This window comes from Castor canadensis, chromosome 1 (assembly GCF_047511655.1).
Source record: "Castor canadensis chromosome 1, mCasCan1.hap1v2, whole genome shotgun sequence".
Lineage (NCBI taxonomy): Eukaryota > Metazoa > Chordata > Mammalia > Rodentia > Castoridae > Castor > Castor canadensis.
The window spans coordinates 135,247,420-135,265,540 of record NC_133386.1 but is presented as its reverse complement, the minus strand read 5'-3'; the positions used below and the strand labels follow the sequence as shown (position 1 = coordinate 135,265,540).

Sequence of the window (18,121 nt, the reverse complement as noted above, 5' to 3'; positions counted from 1 at the left end):
AAACCATTGAACAATTTCAAAGGCATAGTAGTTATTCATAACCATTTTGGAGACAGAGCTGATTTACACTTTTTCTGGAAAAACCATCTTTGTGAGAATGTTAGACATCTAGCTTTATTTATTTATTTATTTATTCTTAGGACAAGAGGACTTTGTGACATTCAAAGCAAGGTCTAAATAACTCTGATGATACCTGTCACTTCACTGTTGGTTAGCAATGGTCCTTATGGGTTTGACTACTTGGGGGTTTACACAACTAATGGGGTTTAGACCTCACCTTACCTCCCTTTACCCTCTGAGCCAACAACATGTCCAGATTTCTTGCACAATTCATGTGATTTCACTTAAGTACAGAAAAAAAGAGGGAGAAAGCATACAGAAGGGAATATACTGATGCTGTGTTTCTGTTCATCTCTAATGGTTTTCTTTGTTTCATGAGCCATATTTGTTGTATTTAAATAAAATGCTCTGTGTAATGTGAAAAATCCATTCAAATACTCAAGTTATTGCAAATGTTTTGATTGTATTTATTTTCCTTCAGTTTATTTATGACACACATACAAACGTACACTTACATAAGTTTATAATGTGTTTGATTAAAAACTTGATGAATTTTCTTTTGGTAGAATTAATATTGTGGGTACATATTATCTTACTTTTTAATATAATGGGAATGTTATCTGTGGAACTCCTATAAAGCCATGACTCCAGTGGGTGAGTAGTTTGATTGGGTATAGATGCACTGCAATGCTATAATAGATTCAAAACCACAATATATTCATTTTACTTCCACTTTGTGTCTTAACTTGTTAATAAAAGAAACAGTTCTAAATATCTTTCTGAAACAAGTACATACGTGAACACGATATTGGTCAAATATTTTTCTATAAGAAAAAATTTCATTCAGTCACTCTCAAAGTAAATTATGTATTTTATTTTTGTACAAAAGAAATAAAGTCAAATTATTGCCATAAATAGATGCAAGCAAAGAAGTATGTTATGATATATCTGCCTGACCAGACAGGATGCAGAATTTGTTTTGGGTAACTCAAACAGAAAACCTTCTTTAAAAGAAAAGGAACTTTTACATGGTATACTATTTTCCTATGTCTGTTTTAAATAATTACCACACATTGGCAGAATTAAAACAATGGAAAAATTGTCACTCACAGTTCTCTAGGCCAGTGTTAAAATAAAGGTGTCCCTAGGGCCTCACTCTCATGAAAGCTTTACTGGGGCATCATTCCTTCCCATTTCCTTTAACATTACCCCTTGATTTTCCTCAGTTACTGGCAGAATCATTGTAGTCTTTGTCTTCCCCTTACCAAAATGTTCTCCATTTTTCTGGGTCAGTTTTCATAAAATTCTTCTGTTTTTTTGGGAAGATAATGATCACTGGATTTGGTGACTACTCTAAGCAATGGTAAATTCATTCCAAAATGATTACTTAACTATCCATATCTGTAAAGATTTTTTTTCTTTTCAAATAAAGTCACATTTTTATGTCCTAGTTGAAGATATATTTTTAGGGACCAGAATTCAGCATACTGAAGTATCACTAAGGGTAGTGATATTTATGTTGAATATTCTATGTAATTCAAATTTTTTATATATATACCAATCAAGATCAGACGGTATAATGGGAAAGTTGAAGTAACAACAGGAGAGAGATCTGGGATATTAGAAGAGAAAACACACTCAGAATTTCTAGTCTCAAAAGTATTTGGGCAGAGACAGAGAAGGAAATTGGAAAATAAAAACAAAACATAAAAATTAAGAAAAAAAACAAAAGAACTAAAGCAAAAGAAACAAACATACAGACTAAAACAAGTTTCCCATTTGTCTTGTATTAGCTGTATTTACTCTTTTTCATTGGCTGAATTCAACCATATAATCATACAAGCAAATACTTGGAAGAATAATGAGGTTACTGATGGTTATATATCACATTCACAAATCTTTCATTCCATTGTTCAAGGAGGCTCTCTACTCAATGTCAAAAAAGGGATGAAGGATTGATCTTCAAAATAGATCCTAGAAATTGATTTAATGTATTCTTATACATTAGCGATCTTAACTTATCCTATAAAACAAAGCTCTCTTAATATGATCTGAGTTTTTAAGATAATTTATTATTCATGAAAAATATAGGAAAAAAGTTATTTTCTCTATGCTTTTGCAACATGACAAATCTATTAGGAAAGTGTCTCTGAGTTCTCAGTAATTTGCCTCACGCCTATAACTTAACTAGCACTCTTTTCAGTGCCTGTATGATGTCCTTGTTCCTCAGAGTGTATATAATGGGGTTCAAAGTTGGAATCAAAATGGTGGAGAAAAGGGACAGCAGTTTCCCAACTCCTTTAGATTGATGTTTTTTGGCTTGCAAATAAGCTATACTAGCTGTTCCATAGAATAAGATTACAGCTGTCAAATGTGAAGAACAGGTAGAAAAAGCTTTAGCCCTCCCTCTGGTTGGGGACATTTTCAGAATGTTGTTGATAATTTCACCATAGGACACAATGATTAATAGAAAGGAAATCATGACAAACACCAATGTGACAATATAGACTGCTATCTCATTCACAAATGTGTCACCACAAGCTATATTGAGTACTGGAGGGATATCACAGAAGAAGTGATTAATTCTGTTAGATTCACAAAATGACAAAGAGAAAATCTATTATGTTTGCCCAATTTCAACTGGAATTTCAGTGATCCAGGAGGCAGTCACTAGTTGCACACAGACCTTGTAGTTCATGACTAGAGAATAGTGCAGAGGTGACAGATGGCCACATACCGGTCACATGCCATGGCTGTGAGGAGGAGGCACTGTGTCCCTCCAAGCACAAGGACAAAGAATATTTGTGTAGCACAGGCATACAAAGAAATACTTCCTTTTTGGGTGCAAAGGTCCAGGAGCGTTCTTGGTATAGTGGCTGTTACATAACAGATGTCCAAAAAGGAAAAATTACTAAGGAAAAAATACATAGCTGACTGAAGAACAGAGTCAATTTTTGTTAATTGTATTATAATACTGTTGCACATCAGAATAGTCAAGTACATGAGCAAAAAAAATCCCAAAAAGAATCCATTGGAGATGAGGGCTATCAGAAAACCCCAAGAGAATGAATTCCATCATTGCAGTGGTATTTGAGTTTTCTTCTCTAATTTGCTCTCCATCTGCAGACATGGTAAATTCAAGGTTGCTAGTTAATTCAACTTTGGAATTACATTTCCCTCCTAAATTACTACAATGAGATGTGTGTATATATATATGTATACATATATATATATATTCATATAAATCTAGTAATTATCTTCCATTGTTACCTAGCTCTATTTCTATGAGATGAAATTTTAAAGTTCAGAAATGAATGGACATGCTAGTAAAATCAATGCACTTCAAGAAGTAAGACTTAGTATATTTTAATAGACATGATTGTAATGATACCAAGAGAATGAAAACTAGAAATTATTATTTCAAGAATTTTAGGAGTAAATAAGATTTCACTATTTTACCCTACAGTTTGAGGTTTTTTTAAATTGTTTTTACATTTATTCATATGTGTTTACATTGTTTGGGTCACCTCTCCACGCTGCCTCCCACCCCCATCCATCCACTTTCCATCTTCCCCCTTTGCTTCCAAGCAGAACCTGCTCTGCCCTCTTGTTCTCTGATTTTGTTGAAGAGAAAACATAAGAGACAATAAGAAAGATAGCATTTTTGCTAGTTTGAGATAAGGATAGCTATACAAAGAGATTCCTAGCATTGCTTCCATGCACATGTGCATTACAACACACATTGTTTCATCTCTTCCAGACCTCTTCACTATTTCCTGGTCACCTTTCTATAGTGGCCTCTGCCAGTTTAAGATTACTTTATTAGGTCCTGTACACTAAAGTTTTAGGTTTCCTTCCATTTCCCTATTTCTCCCATGCATGTTTTCCCCTTAGTGTGTGACCCAGGTGCAATAATATTACTGCATTTGTTTTAGGATTATAATCCACATATGAGTTTTCAATTACATAACAAGCTTTTTCTTTCTTTTTTTTTAGTTACACTATTTTAATCTACATTGGTTGTCATATTTTATCATCTTCAAATACTGAAACTTCCTCTTAAAGATTTCATTACATTGTTTTTCAAAATGAGTTTTAAGACTCCCATATTATATTCCAGATTAGAATCAAATTTCTTAAAATGTTTCTGAGTGAAAATGAATCCCTTAGTATGGGTTTAACTTTTATTCCAGTCCCATATTGTACAATAAATATGGAACCAATAATCTTAATGTACTTTTCTTTAGCATTCCCTAGTAAGGTCTTAGCTATCTGGTATCTGATAAACATTAACTAACCTTTTACTTAATAAATATGACTAATTCCTCACATTGTTTTTGTCATATTTTTTTTTCCATAGGAAATTCTCCATTGTCATATAATTCCTTATTACCAAATGCAACTCCTTCTCTCTATAGAATTGTCATCTTTTTAAAGCACAATTTTGACAAAAAAAAAATCCTCAACATGATTTACTCTGGCCATGTAACTAAGTCACCATACCACATAACAGGATTTAATAAACAAGTAAGACAAAACCAAAGCTCTCTGACTCCTTTATATTAATATCATCCAAATTGAAGAAATCTTCGCTGCTTGATAATTCCTCTTATATTTTCTTAATGCCTATTCTCCAACTTTCTAAATTGTGATTTTTTTTTCTTATCTTCTGTGCCTGTAAACCTTCTAACCAAGTCAGCTAATGCATTTACCTTATTAATATGTTGATCAACGAAAGTATCCATCCAAATATTTTTCTCATATTTCTGCTTTCTTCAGTATAATATTCGTTTATTACGAATTATTTCCATTGGTAAGGTAATTATCATTATCATTGTTTGACATGTCTGCTATTATTTGACTTTATATTTAAAATGTTAAGAGACATATAAATTACTTAAGCAATTTACTTATTTTCATATAAAGAACACAATTTCATGATTTCCTTTTACTACTTTAGAATTCTAGTAAATTAGTCTAACAGCATTGATACATTTACCTTTATAAATTTGCATGAAGCAGTTTAAGAGGGTAAAACTAATGTTTAACCTATAAATGTTAATCACTTTTGTCAGTAAGCCACACTATTTTTGCTTGCTTTATACATCTAATTACTCTTAAGTAGGAATGGTCATGCTCACCTTGGGAACATCTTCTCTTGTGTATCAATTTAATTCCAGGAGACAGCTTTTGTTGATTTATGTTTGGACAAATTATTTATTCTCTTCAGCTCATAACTGACATATAGTTAGCCCACTACAGAGCACAATGTTGTAAGTGTAATACCACTTAAATGGCTGGTATTACTTTACAGAAAAGTTACAATCTTTCTAGTGATTGTATTTAACACCTTTAAGCTGAGATGGATTTTCTTCCCTACTTTATTTTTCTTAATTCATACAGCTCCACATCATCTAGAGCTTTAGAAAAAAGTTCCATACGTGTTCTCACATATACATCATATATATTGTCTGATTGGTGTCTTCATTGTTTGGGGGGTTAAGAACCATATTGAAAAACATTTTGACTCTAAATTAATTTTTATAGAAATTAACGAGTCTCATACATCTTGACAAAAATCACTATTTTCTTATAATTTTATTTACTTAAGCCTCAGCAAAGTTATGTAGATACTAGGGGAAAAGCCACCTAAAAAATCACTTTTTAAGACAGAATGTTGAAGACAGAAAAAAGAAATTTTCTTCTCAATACTCTTTTTCTATTTGGACTATTTTCTAAGTTTACATAGAGATGAGAAACTACACTAAGATTCCATTTCACTCCAGCCAGAATGGCTATCATTGAGAAAACTAACGAGTTATGTCAAGGATGCAGGAGAAAATGATAAATGAGGGAAGACCAATATTCTAGGGTCTTCATAAACTTTGGAATGGATAGAAAATAACTGAAAAGGAATTTCCAAGGAATGACAATGAGAAAATGGGCATTATAAAAGTCTTAGTTATCTATATTGAACTGAAAGACGGTGTGCAAGTGCAAGGCTGCACACACACTCAGTACATGCACAGAAGGAAATGGCTGAACATGACATGGTAAATGTAGGCAGTAAAGTTCAACACAAACTTAGAAAGTTTCTAAAACGTATACACATTTTCTAAATCAATACAAGATTATTCAATAAATGCTCATATATCGTTACAGACTGCATCTTTGGATAATAACTAGATATGCTGACCAATATCTACTAGATATACTGAACAATATCTGCTAGATATACTGAGAATAGTTATAAAGTCATTCATTCAAGTAGTAACAACATTTTTTAAAATCGTAGGTATATGTGCAGTTTCACACCGTAAGACAAACAGATTCCACAAAATAAATCCACACAAATAGATAAATAAATAATAGTACAACAATCATTCCTAGAATCCAGAGTTATGATAGTATATTACATAAATTGTTCAGTTTCAAACACAGTTTATGGGATACATGAAGATAAGAGAAACTGTGACCTATACAGTGACAAAATTAAAAACAACTCCAGTAATGGGTTGTTATTGGCAACCCTACTTTAAGGGATACATATGATGTTAAATAGGGGCTCAAAATTATAAAAACAAAAGAAGCATTGGCAAAGACAAGTACAGATAAAAAGTTGATACATATTTCCCTTTTTCCCTTTTAAATAACTTAATGCAAATATTTAAAATAGTAATTGAACATAATAATAAATTACAAATTTTATTTTTGTATGTGTAACAAATTCCTTAAATTCCATATATTAACATCCTTTCCTACAAAGAAACAATCATTTGCATAATTCTCCTAAGTAATACAGTAATTGAGTTTGTAGGTAAATATCTTTTTTTTCATTTATTGTTGTGCTAGGTGGGGGTGTGTTGGAGCATTTACAAAAGTTTTTACAATGTATCAAGTACATAATACATGAATTCATCCCCTCCATTGGTCTCCTTTAGCTCCTCCTCACCCAATTCCTAGAATAGTTTCAACAGGTATCATTTTTACCTTTATATACATGTGTACGGACTTTTTTGCACAATATTCACCCTTGTACCCCCTTTTCCTTCCACCTCCCACTTTCCACTGGTACCAATTCCTTCCACTGGGCACCCTCCTACTCTTCTATTTAATAGGAAAAAAAAAAAGAAAGGGGAAAAAATGACATTTTTTCTTGTTTGAGATAAAGGTAGCTATCCAGGGAGTTTCCTTGTGAAATTTCCACATAAATTTGTATTATAACCTCAACTGGTTAATGTCTTCTAATTTTCTTCATCAAACTAAGAAGTTGCATATGGTTGACATACTGTTTATACAGAAATGAATATAGAAATATTAAACTGACTGAATCCACCATAAGAAATGGCCAAAACAATGTATACAAAAATGAATAAATGAAAAAAACAATCAGAAAAAAAGAAAGGAAGTCTACGAGGTACAAAACTCCAGGTATTGAACGGAAGTGGTATATAAATTGTACAACTTGAGTAGACCTGAAAAGTACAAGTAAGTTAAGTTACATGAGGAAAAACCCAAAATAGTCAGTTTTCCATCATATTATATATTTTTTTCTCTACAATTCCATGCCTATGGTCTCATGGGGAGTTTTTTGTGATCAATTGACTGAAGAAGTAAAAACCTGTGAGTAGTGTATGTAGTTCTGTGTGATATGCAGGAACTGTCCTAAAGTAGATCTTTTCAACAATGGAGATACTTTCTGTGATATCCTTGAAGGAAGTGAAGGGATTATTGAAGTCATTTTCATCTAGGGGGAAGAAGTCTGTGCAGTACACCTTGTGGTTCATTTAGCTTACAAGGAAATATGGCCAGATAAGTGATTGTGTACTCATCTATTGGCTGAAGCTAATGATTGGATTGAATAGAGATTTGGAAGGAATGCAGTTGAAAATTGACTACAAAGATGATTCTGGAATAGTAGACTTATATAAATGGTCAAATAAACTGATGATATTTTTATGTCCCATCCGAATGTTTACCAAAGAATGAGCTCAGAAGCTGTGGTTTCTAATACTCAGTTGGTTATTGTGACCTATTCTGTGGACACTAGCTTGCTTGTTTCCCTGGTTACCACTATCATAGTTCAAATAAGACCATAAAGCAAGTTACTATGGTGATTTGCCAAGAATTTATACATTGGCCTATCAAGGAACTTCTGACTACATTCCGATTAAAGCCACTGATCCAGTATGTCAGGAGTAAAGCTTAATGCTGAATTTTTACCTTTCCCTAGGATGGTCAGCCTCAGGGTCAACACCAGGTTGATTATATAGGACCTATCCCATCATGTATGTGTACCACATCTCCATTTAAATGTATATTCATCTATACCACTCAAAAGGTATAGGTGAGATATCTGTTTTTAGAGCAAACACAGGCTTTTATTTAAAAAAATCCTCTTTTTCTAATTTTATTATATCTTTTCTCTCCCCAGAGAAATATATTAAAAAAAATAACTTGTCAGAATTCAGCAAAAATATTCTTGTCGATATTTTCAGAATTATTTCTCCCAAATTCTTATTATGTGCCTTTGTAAATTATATTTATTCTGTCAAATTATATGATTTATCATTTAGGAATACTCAATTTGATAAAATCCTGAATCATGTTTAACATTCACTGCTATGCAAAGCCTGACATCATTTATAAAGCTGCATACTGCCAAACCAGGTTCATTCTCAAAGAAGTGGTTTCTATGGACAGTCATTATTAAAGACAAAATGTGTTCTGCGTATGTGTAAATTTCACTTATTTTTCATTACCTACCTGCTCTTAAATACGGTTGTTACAAATACGTATAATTGAATTATATGATTTCCAGTAAGTGATATGAGTTATTATTAATATTGTACCAATAACAGCCTTGTTCAGAAGTTATTTTGAGAATAGATATTTTATAAAACATTAGAAAATTACTATTAGAATGATATATCTTTTAGTGACACATTCATCACTCATTTAAAACAGAAATGTCACTCAACTCATAAATAATTTAATCTGGAAAGGATCACAGTTATAGAATGGTAAGACACAGAGCTAAAAAGACATGCCTCTTAAACTTTAGATATATGTGAAAATAAGTCCTGAAAACATAACCAATGTTATGTTCAAGAGAATTACTTACAAAATAATTTTCTTAGTGCCATTATGACATCCTTGTTCCTTAGACTATATATCATGGGGTTGAACATGGGAATTACAATAGTATAGAATAGAGAAAGCACTTTGTCTGTTACTGCTGAATGACCACTCCTGGGTCTTAAATATGTGATAATGCTTGATCCAAAGAATAACAACACAACTGCAAGATGAGATGAACAGGTGGAGAAGGCTTTTGTCTGACTTACGGCTGATGGCAATTTGAGAACTGTAGAAATTATTTTGCTATAGGAGACAAGTATTAATAGAAATGGAACAAAGACAAACAACATAGCCCCCATATAGACCATCATCTCATTCACAAAGATTTCTCCACAGGCTAGATTAAGTATTGGGGGGGTATCACAGAAGAAATGGTTGATTTGGTTGGAACCACAAAATGACAGAGAGAAAATCTGGAAGGTCTGTCCTATCGGGACTGGATTTCCACTAATCTAGAAGCCAGACACCAGCTGGATACAAACCTTGTGGTTTATGAGTAGAGCATAGTGCAGAGGGTTACAAATGGCCATATAGCAGTTATAGGACATCACAACCAAAAGAAAGCATTCTGTGGCTCCCAGTACAAGAACAAAGCACATGTGTGTAGCACAGGCAAGTAAAGAGATGCTTCTTCTTTGAGTGCAAAGATTCACAAGCATTCTGGGAAGATTAACTGACACATAACAGATTTCCAAAAAGGAAAAAATTGCCAAGGAAATAATACATGGGAGTGTGGAGAGTGGGCTCTACTTTTGTTATTAGTAATATGGTACCATTTCCCAACAGGATAATGATATCGATGGCAAGAAACAATCCAAATAAAAACCACTGGAGGTGAGAAACGTCAGAAAATCCCAAAAGAACAAATTCCATCACTTGAGTTCTATTCTCTTTTGGTTGTTTTAGGTGGTGATTCATCTGTGGAAAGGGTACAATTATATGTTTTTCACTTTACCTTTTGGAAGCCTGTTCTCAAAATGTATATGGTCATTCAGATTGATTTTCATGATCACTCTAATTGTTTCCCAAGTGAGAATATCACTACTTATATATCCTACACTTTATTATCTTGGAACCTGTAGATTATCACTGTAAAAATTTCCTGAAGTTTCTTTAGACTCATTCCAGAAGCCTTCTATTAAAGAAAACTATGCCCCACTTAACACAAACACTGCAATAATGGGCAACTCTGGAAGACAAATCAACAGATTTGTTGTGGTATCTCTTTTAATTTAGAGCATTTCTCAAAAATTCTATTGCACTTTTCTGTGAATTTTGTCACGTTTCAGCAGCACCACTTCATACATTTTCTTCTACCATATTTTTTTAATATTTAAACTGATACAAAAAACACAAAAATTGTTTATATTAATGAGATGCCATATTATGTTTTGGTATGTGAATAACTGCATAGTAGTTTTATGATGTTCAACATAATTATTTCTTCAAACATTTCTTTTTTATTATAAGATTATAGGATAATTATTTCATGGCACCAGGAAAATATTATGAAACAACATTTTTCATAACCTAGTTATAGGTTGTAGGTAGAAAATGACTACTCCTTTGATAAAACTAAAAATATAAACATGCATATAAAAACCTGGAGTGTTATACATCAAAATATTGACACTGTTATAGCTGTTCAGTTATTGCATATTCTTCCCTTGAGTTTTGTGTATTTTTTGAAGTGCAATTATTTCTGAGACAAAAATCCCAAACAAATTATATTGAAGAGAAACAATTATTAAATGCCAGAAGGTAGGAATACAAGAAGCCATACCAGGTGGCCAGCAGTCAAGGTGTGAATCCCAAGAGGTCTTAGCTGGGTGATATTGGTCAGGCCCAGCAGTGAAACATGGATCTTTTCTTTCCCACATTGAATGTCTTTTATCTAACAGTTTCCTCTACTTTTGATGTTTTCTGTGTAATTATTTTAATGGTACTCTATAAATATTAACTGGCAAAAGAGCAAAACATTGCTAGCAACTTTGATTTTGAATTGCTACCAACTGTAACAATTTTGAAGTTCTGAAACTACACAAGACACTCTAGAAATCAAGGGCACCATACAATAACAACAAAAAAATAGCATTCTGATGGACTAAATCTAGATTGCTGTTTTTTTTTTTTTTCTGAACTGTGTTCATTTTTGACTGTCATTGCAAATTTATTTTTTCCTTGGGTCTAGAAGAGGTGATATTTCTTCCCAAAGAAAGCAACATTGATATACCCTGAGCACTGTGTAGTGACTTCTTTTTAAGTGTGCTGATAATTGCCCTTGTTTCCTAACTATTTTGCAGGCTTGGACGAGCTCCCCAAATCCACACCACCTAGAAACGAATTTAAATGAGATCATCATTCTTTATTTTTCAAGAAAGTGCCCGCTAAGTTGACAAGTGGAGAGCAGGGTGTCACACCCACATTGCTCAACAATATTGAGACTCAACAACCTGAGTCCTGCTCCTCCTTCCATGTTAGGACTACTATGAGTGCTTCATTTAACTATCAATAACAAATAAGCCTGATTTCTTATTCTTCACATACATGCACACACAAGTAAGGAATTTGGAAAAGATCATTATTTTAAATCAGGAATATAGAAATATGGCTTTTACCTTTAGATTTTAGGTATTTCCCAGTATCTCTTCTTGAGGAAAATTCTCAAAATGATTTCTTCTATCTTCTTGAAATATACAGAGATTTTATCTGCTTATATCAACTCTTCATTTCCTTCTATCACTTGATTTGAACAAAATAGTCTTTATAGTTCATAATGATTAGCAGTTTAAAAATAATGAAAAAACTTTGTTGATTAATAACAAAAAAGTATCTTTGGCAGATATTAGGTGGGAAGTATAAGAGGAATTTATTCAGTAACAGTAGCTTGGGAATGTGGATCTATATAGAAATAATATGAGAGTAACAGTGGAAAGGCAAGACAGCCAGGGGGTTAAATGATTGAGTGTGCATGCACAAAGCAAGCAAAAAGACATACTGGCTGTTGTGATAAACTCTGTGTGCTACGTGCAGAATCACAATCTTTGTTGTTCCTCACAAACCAACACTTCACCTTACATTTTTTAAACAAAATGTATTGATATTCACTAATCAGAGGTGATGTTACAATTTGTACGCAGGTTTTGAGTTTACAAGTCTGTGTAAACTGCCTTTTGGATTTGAGTTAGAATTTTAATTCTATTACTTGTTATCGGTGAGATAATAAACAAGTATTTAACATTTCAATATTTATTTCTGGGAATTAAGTGAAATATTTGTAAAATATCTGATCAAAGTGTTTACCTACTGGTGATGACTGTAATAATGATTTGCATATGCCATAGAGATATAATAACTATGTTCATAAGTTTTCATGCCCAGGAATGTAACAAGCTGCTTAGTATTTTGTTTTTATTTATTGATTTGTTTTTATGAAATGATATTCTTTCATTCTTTCTTTTTGCAGGGTCAGAATATGGTAAGTCCAGTAAGACCCCTTTAAAATAAACATTCCTTGTGGTCAAAGTCTTATAAAAGACTGCTTACAAAATTTTCTGCCTACAGAAAATAGACTGCCTACAGAAAATAGACTGCCTACAGGGGTTTAAATTTGAATGTACTCTTTAATTTGTGAAACCAGAATAAACAGTGAAGATTCATCTTAGTGGTATGAATCAGTTAATGCAGAACAGCTTCTATGATTTTTTTAAATCATAGTTCTTAAATATTCTTGTATACGTGTTGTTTTAAATTAAAACTTGCCAAGTAGTAGCTCTCTGAGAAGGTCAGCATCATTGAGATCATCAATTAACTTCCTGGCCAATTCAGGACATTCTGAAAGTGAAAACAGAAGCCAAAATTAACAGCTAATGAAATGCCTGTTCCATCCAAATTTTCAATAGCAAAGTAGATGCTATTGCAAAGACAATGTTTAATAAGACTGGTGAGAGTAGACATCATTCTCTCATTCCTGATTTTAGAAGAAATGTTTTCAGTTTTTGACCTTTCACTATAATGCCGGTTATGTTTGTCATGTATAGGCTTTGTTATATACAGGCACAATCATTCTAGTTCAAGGTTTTCAGGGCTTTTGTTCATGAAGGAATGTTTAATTTTATCAGATGCTTTTTCTGCATCTATTGAGATAATTCTATTTGTCTCTGATTTTGATGAAATGCTGTATCACATATATTGGTTTGTGTCAATTCAACCATTCCTGCATTCTTTATATGAAAACAACTTGATCATGTTGAATGATCTTTTTAATGTGCTGTTGAATTTGGCTTGCAAATGTTTGCGTACTTTTCATCTTTATTCATAAAGGAAATCTGTCTACAATTATCTTATGTCATTTGGTATCAGAGCAATACTGACTTTGTATAATGACTTTGAAAGTATTCCTTCCCTTTCTATTTTGTTGGAATACTTTGAGAACATTGGTGCTGAGTCTTGTTGAAAGGACTAGTAGAATTCAGAATTGAATTTGTCCAATTTGGGGATTTTTGTTGTTATTATTGGAAGACTCTATTACTCCTTCACTGTCAGTGCTCATTTTTTATCTCTTCAGGGTTTTTATATATTCTTAGATTATTTTTGGTAGGTCATTTTGTCTGCAAATTTATCCATTTCTTCTAAATTTTCCTATTTATTGGAATATAATTTTTTAAATAGTTTCCAATCACCCTATAGAGGTCAGTTGTATCTATTTTAATATCCTCCTTTCATTTCTAATTTAATTAATTTACATTTTATCCTTTTGTCAACTGTATGTATCTTTAAAAAAAATAACTCTTTTCTGGACATGTTGACACAGGCCTACCTCCTAGCGATTCAGGAGGTGGAGATGAGGAGGATCATGGTTCTTAGACCAGCACAAGTGAAAAGTCAGCAAAAAACCATCCCGACAAACAAGACAGCTGAATCATAGCAACTTTCCAAAGCTGTTGTGGATATAAATGTTTTTATTCCTTGTCTGTGTGTAGGATTCTTTTAAGTTTCCTCTGCAATAGGGGTCATGAATTGGTTTTGTTTGTGCTTATCATAGGTCTTTGTTTCTCCATTGATTTTTAAATGATAACATGGTAGAATAGTAATCTTGGTTGGCAATTATTCAGTCTCAGGGTTTAAAATATACAATCTCATGCTTGCCTGAATTTTAGGGTTTCTCCTGAGAGGTCTGATATAATTTTAATTAGTTTGCCTTGTTCTACACATTTTTACTATAAAGTGATTTGGTATCACTTTTTCCTTTTCATGTCTGTTTGGGATTATAAATGGTTTCTGCATAAGGATGGCTATATATTTCCTTAGATTTGAGAAATTTTTGCTATAATTTCATCAAATAGCTTATCTATGCCTTAGTTTATTCCTCAGCTCCTTCTTCTACCTAATGGATTCATTCATAGGTTTGGTCTCTTTATCAAGTCCAGGAATTGTTCAAAGTTGTGGACATAGTTTATTTTTTTTCCTTTAGTACAGCCTCAATATAACAATTCCTTAACCTTGTCTTCAGTCCCTAAAATTTCTTCTGACTGGTTCAGTTTGCTGCTCATGATTTCCAGTTTACGCATGTTTGTTTGTTTGAGAAAGGTGAAGTGCTCTTATTTTGTGCAATGGTGTAGCCTGGAATCTCTATGTGGATCAGTCTGGCCTTCAGTTCTTCTTTTTCCTATCTCCACCTCAAGTGCTTGGATGAAAAGCCTATAGCACCATGCCTGAATTTGAAGCATTTTTTAGAATATTTTTGAGTTTTTCATTTCTGAGATTTCCATTTTTTTCAAGGACCCTAATTTCCTTGCTGAATTTGCCATACAAGTTTCTAAATTTCTTGTCCACGTTTTGAATTGATTTTCTCATTTTATTTATCCATGAGTTTGAATCCCTTTGAGGTCATTAATCAATTTAAAATCTAGACTTTTAAATTCTTTGTCAGCATTTCAACTGTATATTATTGGAAAGTCAGCTCAGCTGTCTACCTCAGTCCTTTCATTTATCAAAAGAAGAATTCAGGCAAAATGCAGAAATGTAGTGAAAATGATAGCAAAGTTTATTAGGCCAGGAGCACACTTTGAATAGAGTGAAATCACATCATCTCTAGAGTGAGAATGAAAATTACAATTATTTTTACATCAGCACAAGTTTTTATTGAGGTGGAAAGGGCTTGGAACATTCCCTCTCTCTTTAGGACCAGTCCTTGAGGCTAAAGTCACTGTTAAGGTCACAAGGCTAGGGTAGATCTACAAATTTTATCATGTACCATCTATTACTGGGTCCATGTCCACGTGACCTCTATGATATGGGTTATAGGCCTGGGTCTATGTTTTGTTAAATAATGATCTATTTTTTTCAGGAAATGATGTTGACCCACCTTAAGGTAAGTGGATCACAAATGTCTTTGATATACTATGAACTTGGTGTGTTATTTTGTTCTTTCCTTAAGCTGTTAAGAGTTGGAAAGTTTAATGATAATGTTTTTCTCTCCAAAACCTTGAGGAATTATGCATTTTAGTGAAACCAGAGTTTTGGACCCAAGGCTCAAAATCCTGAGATTCCACATGCCAGGTCTGGCTACTCACCTCTCTATACCAAATAAAGAGACATGGTGACCTCATGTCTATGATCCCAGCTAATCATAAGGTAGAGATCTGGAGTATCCTGGTTCAAGACCAGCTTGGACAAATTGTACAATTTTTTTATGAGGTTCCATCTGGAAAAAAACTAACACCAAAAAGAGCTGATGGAGTCATTCAAGTGATAGAGTCCCTTCCTAATAAGCATGAATCCCTGAGTTCAAACACCAGTACTGTCAAAGAGAGAGAGAGAGAGAGAGAGAGAGAGAGAGAGAGAGAGAGAGAAGTGGTGAAGGGCAGAGAAAGGAGATTTATTGTGTGGACTGGGACATGCTAGGGGAAGAGGCAAAGTAAACACATAACCCATCTTCAACCATCTTTAGGATACAGACATGAGCTATAGGTTTAAATACAAAAAGAATTGGGGACATGGAGAGATACAAATGCACAAACAGTCCCAGTCACAGGTGTGGTCTGGTTGATCATTATCTCAGTCCTTGTTGTAATCCAGAATCATTGAGAAGTCATTGTAACTGACTACCCTAAGAAGGCTCTACTGTTATGGGTAGTATCCTTCTCTGGCCTTGAAAATGTTATCAGTCTTATCTTTCCTGAAATGCAAGATTGCAAAGTGAATGGCTTAGAGCAGAGACAGAAACAAAAATGGAGGACAGCTGCCATGCTTTTATCTACTTTTAGTTACTTTATGGGTCCATATAAGCAGTCAGTGTTGTTTAGCAAAAGCAGTTTAAGCACCTCTTACATTTGTTTCTCTTTGTATATCTCCATCATGCATAGCTAACTGCCACCTGATGATGTATCTATATTTGGAGTTCAGTGTATTGTAAAGTTTTAGAGGATTCATATTGCCTTGCATTGTCATATTTCTTCTATTACTGGTAATTTGTGCATCTGTTTGGGTAGATACCTCTTTCAACGTTTATGAGATATTTTTTAGTGGGTATCTGTCTCTTGTAATCATAATCCCCACTAGCATTCAGAAAATATGAAATAGGCAGCAGTAATAAAAACAATAAAAAACAATCCAGCTATTTAAATGCAAAAACAAACAATTGAAAGCATCAGCTATATCCCCAATAAGGCTTAAAAAAGAAAGCTAGGATGTTTATAGCATAAGTAAGAAATTATTGAGGCTAAATTTATTAATAATTAAGAAACAGAACTTTGGTATAGGGTAAGGAAGAAAGAGGGGAGAAGGAATGTAAGAAGCAGGAAAAGTATATGGAATGAAGGTAGAAGAAATAATATGTATAACATAATAAAACAGATATAGGAGAAGACAAAACAAACCAAAATGTCTTGCAAAGACAATTGTTATATTATTTCTCTTATTGTGGAAGTTAGGAAAACAAACTAACAAGGCTTTGAATGTAATAGAGGATTAATAGGGAGGTAGAAAGGGAAAGAAAGAGTAAAAGAGGGGATGAATATGATCAAAACACATTTTTGCATATATGAAGATGCATTATTTAAACCCCTACTCTGTACAATTAATATATGTTAATTGTATAAAGGCATCTCAACATTTCTTTTTCCTTAGAAAACAAAGAAGTAAAGGCTGCAGATTCCTAAATACAATTGTTACTATATGTATGGCCTCTGAAGATTCTGGTCAGAAGACTCCTAGACACTTGCATTCCAAGAGAAAAGAATTCAGGCAAGACCCAAAAATCTAGTGAAAGTGATAGTAAAGTTAATTGAAGGTGAAGGGAAGACCCTTCAAGGGAAAGCAATGGACTCTCAGCCAAGTGGCTTCTTGTTTCAAAGGGCTTTATAAACCGAAAGGGTAAACAGAGGGAAAAACCTGGGTGGTCTTTGCAGGATGGGTTGAATTGACAAGATCTCTTCATGCAAAGTGGGGCACTCTTTGCATGTGCTTTTGCTAATTCTGAGGTATTTTAGTTACATGTGAGACATGTGATCAACATTCATGCTTAAAGAGAGGTAATCAAGGGTCGAAATACCTGAGAGGTAATCAAGAGTGGAATCCTCCCAAGGCTTCTCTGCTTATTTTAGAGATGGAATCTCAAGAAATATTTGCCAAGGCTGGCCTTGAACCAAAATCCTCCCAATCTCAGTCTCCCAAGTAGATAAGATTACAGGCATGAGCCACTGGCACCCAGCACACCATTTAGTTACAGTAAGTTAATCATAAGACTGGCAATATTCTTGTCATTTAAAAGATCTATTATTTTATGAAAGTTGTTATCTCTCTCTTTGGTCCTTTGTAATTTTATTCAAATTCTAGAATAGATCTATCAATTCCTTTACAATGAATCCTGGATCGTTTTCACCAGGATTGAAATAAATGTGTAGGTCAATTTGGGCAG

General features: G+C 33.3%; 2 pseudogenes; both read right to left on the bottom strand.

The window, feature by feature from the left end:
* Positions 1 to 2,236: 2,236 nt before the first annotated feature.
* On the bottom strand, positions 2,237 to 5,075 carry LOC109676860 (olfactory receptor 10AG1-like; annotated as a pseudogene).
* A 4,101-nt stretch (positions 5,076 to 9,176) lies between these two features.
* On the bottom strand, positions 9,177 to 10,119 carry LOC109676859 (olfactory receptor 10AG1-like; annotated as a pseudogene).
* Between the last annotated feature and the right edge of the window lie 8,002 nt (positions 10,120 to 18,121).